We start from the raw sequence: 5,612 nt of genomic DNA, 5'->3' as shown, positions 1-5,612 counted from the left end.
AATTGGCTGTTTTTTATTTTTGAATTACTTGAGAAAACTTATTTGTAACTCAAAAATTTAATTTTTTTAATGTCTTTTGCTGAATTTCTTTTATTTTGTAATGTTTTTTTTGTAAGCTCATTGCTGAAAAGCCTCTTTCAACCACTGCAGTACTCCCAGACAGAAAAAACATCAATTCCACCAGGTGCTGTACTGTGGGTCATTTTGCTGCATTAGGTCTTTATAAATAGCTTGGGCTAGGAGGGCTGAAGTTTTCTGGTGTTTAACGATGTTATGCATCTTAAATTTTAATGACACCCATTAAAATTTGAGATATATTCCAACAAAAAGTGAAAATGTATCAGGAACATTAACGGGAAAAGGTCCGTCCGCTCGGACGTCGGATTCGAGAAATTCATTGTCCGCGGGGAATTTTTGACAGCCGAGGACGGGCGGACGGGTGGTTTTTCGAGCCCTGCAATAAACAATAGCAAAAGTTTGTTCTTTCACTTTGTGGGGCCACCCTGGAAGAGCGGAATCTCCCGCCAAATGCTGTTCAAAGCATGGAGGCAGCTGGTTCGAATCCCGCTGTTACCCGGGATGCATCTTCATGCTGTCCTTTTCAGCATTGTGATATCTGTGTCCTGTTACCACGAAAGCACAAAATTAAACGTTTGGTAGTACGATATTTTTTACAACGTTTGCCTCATTTATGCATGGCTAGAATGTCCCCAAGAGTTGTGCTGTGAGAAACAATAGAAATAAATGCAAGAGGTACCTGGATTCCCTCTTAAGTGATGATGAAATGCTTCGAAGTTGCTGCATTGCACTGATGCAAAATAAAGTCCAATAGAGAAAGCGAGTCCAGGGTGCAATTGTCCAAAGTTAATAACAAAAGAAGAAATCATCGGCCAGTGTCCCGGGAAAACTAAAAGAACTGGCCGTACAGTTCTTTAGAAGAAATTCGAAAGCTCCCTGCTTTACTTTTCGAATTTAAAATATCCCGAAAACAGAAATCTCTGGCAGAGAACGGGACCACTGAATATTTTTTTTTAAAAATAAAGGGATAGGTAAAAAGACGAACGTTCTTTTCGATTTTATTTTTCTATTCCATACTTTTTTTAAAAAAAATATTTTCCTGGGATGTTGCTTAACGTGTCTGCTGGCCGTAGTTTGGAATGCATTGGGTCAATAAATAGAAAGAATGAAGGCAGTTCAGCTATAGGAGGTGATAGTTAGGGTGACCTTTAAATTTTTTTTCCTAACTGAATACTAAGCATAGTTTTTTCTTTCACTTCAAAAACCATTAGACCGGGAAAAAATATCTTCTTTTCTAAAATCCCTTTTTTATAAAAAAATACTGTCAATCAATGATTTCTGGTGAAATGCCAAATATTTTAGTGTCTGGCATATTCGACGAAAAAAGTTTTAAAAAAAATAACAAAGTGTAGCATATTTTAATATTACATCATAAAAGTTGTATGTCGGAATTTAAGACAGCAGTTTCTAAATGGTATCACTGCGATTCCAAAAGTAGGAAGTTATGATTTTTGAAACCTGTGATTAAATTTATATCCACTTAATTATCCATTATTTATTGAATGTTTCCGTTTTTTTAATAAAATGTTTTAATTAAATTTCCTGTAAAAAAAAAGAAATGCAAAATTAAAAACAATGTTTTTTTTAAATAACAAATATTGAAAAATAATGAAAAGGGAATGCATTTTGAATACTTGCATTAGTATCGTCATAACTAACCAACTTCAAGTAAGTTTCTCTGATAACACTTCTCAACTTTTACTTTCGTCCTTTTTCGTTTTTATTTCAGCGAAAACCATTCTTAAACTCATTCATTTTCAGTTTTTATCGAATTAAAAACTAGACAAGATGGCGCTCCAGACCTGTGAATTTATCTGTCTGACATGAAATCTAATTTTAAGACTATTGATAAAATGATACGATGATAAATCTTTTATTCGTCTTTCCTTCACTTAATGTTTTTAAAAGATGATTTTCAAAATGATTAATAGTTTTTCGTTTGCAGTTGCTATTGAAATTAAATCATTAAGTCTGGTGGGTTCCCCCAAAAGAATGTTGATCATTCAGGGTTCCATAGCCAAATCAAATTAGAAGCCTCTAATCTAATGTATAATATAATGAATGATGTTATGCAACATCTTTTTGTTACTTCTGTATACTCAACAAAAAAGTTATCGCTATTAAGACGTTCACGCAGGGGTGACTAGATTGTCTCAACTTAGCGGCGCACCAGAGTAAAAACTGGTAACAAATTAACTGGTAATTAGTTTTTTTTCCGGGAATAATAAAAATCCATAACTACCAATTGTTTTTAACGGATGCAATTTTATATTGAAATGCGTCTTCGCCGTGATAAATTTCCTTACAGTTATTGTTGAGAATAGATTAACTCCTCCCGAATATTATCTAATATTGAAATAGTTCTTCTACCAGTATTTTCTCTTTTCCCATACCAGTATTTTCACTTTTCCCTGCGTGAACGTGTTAAACAAGTGTACCACATTTCTATGGCTTCCAAGTTTTCCCATATTTTCCGAAAAATTTTACTTATTTATTGTAAATAAGTGGCAGTTAAATCTATGCTATTCTATTAAACTCCTGGATTAATAATTTTAATTTTAAAACTTTCATCGCGGCAATGACGCGTCTCCTCCCACTCTCTGCGCTTAGAGTTGCACCAAAATTGTTACAAAAAACAAATTCCTCTAAAACTTGTTTATTTTACTTTAAAAAATTATAATCAATTGAAATCAATAACGATATAAACCAATACAACAATAGAGCACAGTGAATATTCCTGAACGAGTTATCTCGCTCTAAGACGAGTTATCTCGCTCTAAGACGAGTTATCTCGCCCGTTGTGATGAAAGAGCTAAATGACTTCGATCACCTATTAATATGTAATTGCACCATAATTTCGCGTTTGTGTGCTTGACATAAAAAATGCCTAAAAGTTTAATTCCGGTATCAAATCTCTACGACTTGAAAAATCCTTGGCAAAACTACAAGGGAATCTCTGTAGTTTCCATAAATATTATTCCTAGTGACTACAAAAAACAATGCACTAATATCGTTATAAATCAGAATTGCTTTTTTTTTTCCAACGCAATTCAGCTCTGAAATTGAGATGGAGCTGATTTCATACACATTTATACATTTTTATATTATTAAAATCTCACTATTTTGCCTTCAATATTATCCGCTGAGAGGAAATCGCTATTTTGTAGAGGTGCTTTAATGAAAAACTTGACGAAACTACGATCTGAAACACTTTTAAAATGGCACAGAGTGTTACCGTTGACAAGAATCGCAAACAAATATCTCTCTTAGAAGAGCAAGGCCTACTGTGACCACGCTTTTTTTCTTTTTAAACCTAAGACAGAGATGCCAGCTTGCTCCGGACATCAAATATATTTTTAAAGTGGTATGATTTATCAATTGTGATTCTTGGTTTAATAAATTCAATTTAGTAGCTTTTTATCCACCACTATTTCTAAATAATTCGTACGTTTATATTATTCACCGCTTTTTAACACGTCATTTATACCTTATTAAAAAGTAAGACGAAATAGTCAAATATTTGCAAAATTTACTTGTAGTAATTTACCGTTTTTTTTAAAATTATTTCAGCGTGTCCGGAGCAGTTGCCATCTCTGCTAAGGATTTTAGGTACAAGAGTAGAGGTGGTCTGATAGAGTGGACATTTAAAAGCGGAATTCTCACTGTTTTGTCCCCAAATTTGCCTGCTTTTCATTTTATCAACCCATTGAAGGGACAAAAGGCTAAGTCAACCTTGTCCGAACAGAGGGTAGAGCCCCGGACCTGTAACACGGAACCTCAGCTACCGGACCTTTCTCTGCTAATTACCACTTCTTTTAAAAAAACTAATTCCGATTGCTCAATTACGGATTCTTTCAAGAAATTGTAACTTAGGACTAAGAGAGTCGGCTTTTTATAAAATATCAAGAAATTATTCACATTATTGTTTACTTAATGTAACCTTCTTGTCCACTAGTACAAAGAAATCACCTTATATGAAATTTTATTTTATGACTGTCGTTAAATACTCCCGTACTCGTCAAAAAACTCTCTGGCCTCGTAATTTTGAACCCACCCAGAAGACTGGGGAATTCCTGGCAAAGGGACTCTAACCCTTGATCCATCTACCACTGAGGATATTTAACATCAGCATTGCAGTCGGTGCGAGCCGGGATTGGAATTTGTATCAAACAGCAACCGCTAGAATTCAAACCTGAGTCTCGACCTGACCAGAGAAGAACGTTCTATACCCTGAACCACCTCAGCTCTTGTTGTAGCAAAATTTTGAAAAATATAGGAGCTTTAAGTTATTCATATCTACAAAAAAAAATAATTTTGGAAAAATATATTTCCTTGCCAAAGAGGCAGTTTTTTTATACTACTCACCACTCCAGTTACATCGAAGCAACTTTTGATTACTTCAGATCCATACTTGGATTTTTTTTATATTAAATAATAAATGAAATCCTATAAATTAAAGTACCACTTTTTAAAAAAAAAAGTTATCGTTTAAAGTAAAAGTTTTGTTTAGTCTAGTGGTACCTAAGTTAATGTTTCAATCTATAATATTTTAATCATTTGAATTTTCTTTCCATACGGCTACCAATAAATAATTTAAAAGTTCGTATGCAACACCACTTTATTGTAACTATTTCGCAGGGGTTGAAAGCGAGACGGAAAAGGCTGGTAGTAAAACCATTTCAGTTAACTTATTCTTTTTTTAAACTATTTAACAATATCAGTTTTATCATGAGTTCGAAGCAGATTTATGTATATGTTAAAATCTTAAAGAAATCTTGGTAGTTACAGATATTGTATTTTTCTCGGAAAAAATTCTATAATAAAATGTGTTGTGTACCAGTTTTTCATCTTTTCCGTCTTGCTAGATAAGGGCTTTCAGCCATGCTGTTTCGTGTCGAGGCTTTTAAAATGTTGGCAAAATTTCTGGAAGCTTTGGCTTTTAAATGTCTACCACTCTAACAAATATTTTTCAAAAATCGTAGTGGTTGGCGGCAGGCCTGTTTTAGCAAAAATATGAAAATCGCTAATTCAAATTTTCTCACTCACGTGTCCATAGTAACTTCGTACACTATGTTACTTTCTGAGAATAATTTTTCCAAAAAGTTTTTTTAAAAGGAAAATTTGTTTTAGAAAACTACTATTTTTTACGTACCTATTTAGATTAACTGCCTGCTAAATGTTATACACCTCTAACGCTATTTCCAGAAGTATATCAGCTTATCATTATGATTTACAATACAGAATATACTTGCATGACGTAAATTATATATGTTACGGTGAATGACCGAAGTCTCGAAAATATCGACATTCACCGGTGAATGTCAGCACTCACGTAGTCGCTTGGTGCATGTCCGAAATATTTGCTAAATACCCTCATTTCTGACTTTCACCGGTGAATGTCAACAATCACATAGTCGCTTTGGTGAATGTCCGAAATATTTATTACATCCGACTTGATATTAATTTATTCGTGGATATAATTACATTTATTCGATATTTTAATACTTACTGACGATAGATTAGAAGAAACATCA

Source organism: Parasteatoda tepidariorum, chromosome 10, assembly GCF_043381705.1.
Source record: "Parasteatoda tepidariorum isolate YZ-2023 chromosome 10, CAS_Ptep_4.0, whole genome shotgun sequence".
NCBI lineage: Eukaryota > Metazoa > Arthropoda > Arachnida > Araneae > Theridiidae > Parasteatoda > Parasteatoda tepidariorum.
The sequence above is the reverse complement of the archived record's forward strand: the minus strand, read 5'-3'. Positions refer to the sequence as shown.